The 1,455-nt window shown below is 39.5% G+C and overlaps 1 long non-coding RNA gene across 1 annotated transcript; it reads right to left on the bottom strand.

Moving 5' to 3' along the window:
- Positions 1-201: 201 nt before the first annotated feature.
- Positions 202-959, bottom strand: LOC117759460. The gene is made up of 2 exons (XR_004613478.1): positions 334-959; positions 202-269 (listed from the first exon to the last, which is right to left on the bottom strand). It is a non-coding gene; the product is annotated as an uncharacterized LOC117759460 (long non-coding RNA).
- Between the last annotated feature and the right edge of the window lie 496 nt (positions 960-1,455).

The following is a 1,455-nucleotide window of genomic DNA, read 5'->3' on the forward strand; positions in this document are numbered from 1 at the left end:
TTAGGGAATGTAGCTGGAGCAGCATGCAGTCCAAAAGGCATTACAGTGAACTTAAACAGACACGAAGGTGTCCGAAAAGCTGTTAAGTCACGGGACTGTACCGTCAGCGGCACCTGCCAGTAACCTTTGCAGATATCAATGGTGGTCAGAAATGTTGACTTGGCCAACCGGTCAATCAGTTCATTAATACGAGAAACTGGATAGGAATCAAACTCAGAGATTGTATTTAGGGAGCTGAAATCTGTGCAAAATCTTATGGTGCCATCTTTCTTTGGAACCAAAACAATAGGGTGACACCACTCACTTCTGGATATTTCAATGGAGCCTGGGGACAGAAATCACAACTATTTATTTTTTTAGGGACACTAGAAGGCAGCAATTTAGGTGCACCAATAGTTGTCCTAGGCATAATATATCCATCAAAGAAAACAGACATAGAAAAGATATCTGAAAAAAGGAAGAAACAAACTAAAGAGTTAGACCCAGCTTGGCCAAAGGGGGTTACATTTGATGTGAGCGTGTGTGAGGATATGGAGCTCAGAATAAAAAACTATACACCAAAGGATACATGATTTACATACCGTAAATGAAGAAGTACAGGATTGGCCAGCGGATGCTCCAAACCCTTATACGCTTCTCACTAATGTGCCACCTGAAGCTAAGTTTTTCAGAGTAATTGATTTGTGTTCTGCCTTCTTTAGCATTACATTAGCTGAAGACTCAAGATAGTTGTTTGCGTTCACATACAAAGGTAAACAATACACATATACAAGAATGCAGGAGCAGGTGAGCACGGTGTCTGGCAGCAAAGGGGGGCAACATGGGACAAGAAGGGACTTTAGAGGTCCATGAGGGTCTGATGGTTTCACTTGTGGTGTTGTTGACTTTGTTGGTAACTGAATCCATGATCTAATCAAATTAATTCAAACAGTAGCTGTTAAGTGCAGACAATGTGAACAGTAACCCAAGAGTAGCATCAAGGATAGAAAAAAGAAAAACTGAGGCAATACAATTGTATTTCTCCAAAAACACGTTTAACACTTGCAGGTGCTTGTAAACAATATAAAAAATACTTTCTCTCAAAACAAGCACATTGCTTCCCTTATTTTTCAAAGTAAAAACAGAAAGACAATGTAATCTTAAGCCTTGCCGATCAAGGCTTAAGATTGATCTGTACCCCGCTCACATAGGACTGACAAGGTCTCAGACCAGATTTCTCTTTTGATTGTTAGGAGGGGCCAATCAGGCATAAAGTTGGCCAAGAATCTTGTAGTGTGAGGCCAGCATTAGACTCAAATTCCCCTTGAAACATTTCACATTCCGCTTAAACATCTGTAAAACATATTTAGAATGTTTACAGTAAACAGTAACATTATCAGAAACTAAGGTTCAATGAATTATACAGCCTGCTCAGTGTCAAGACTTGAAAATTGAGAAAACTATAAACAAAATACT

Source organism: Hippoglossus hippoglossus, chromosome 3 (genome assembly GCF_009819705.1).
Source record: "Hippoglossus hippoglossus isolate fHipHip1 chromosome 3, fHipHip1.pri, whole genome shotgun sequence".
In the NCBI taxonomy this organism is placed as follows: Eukaryota; Metazoa; Chordata; class Actinopteri; order Pleuronectiformes; family Pleuronectidae; genus Hippoglossus; species Hippoglossus hippoglossus.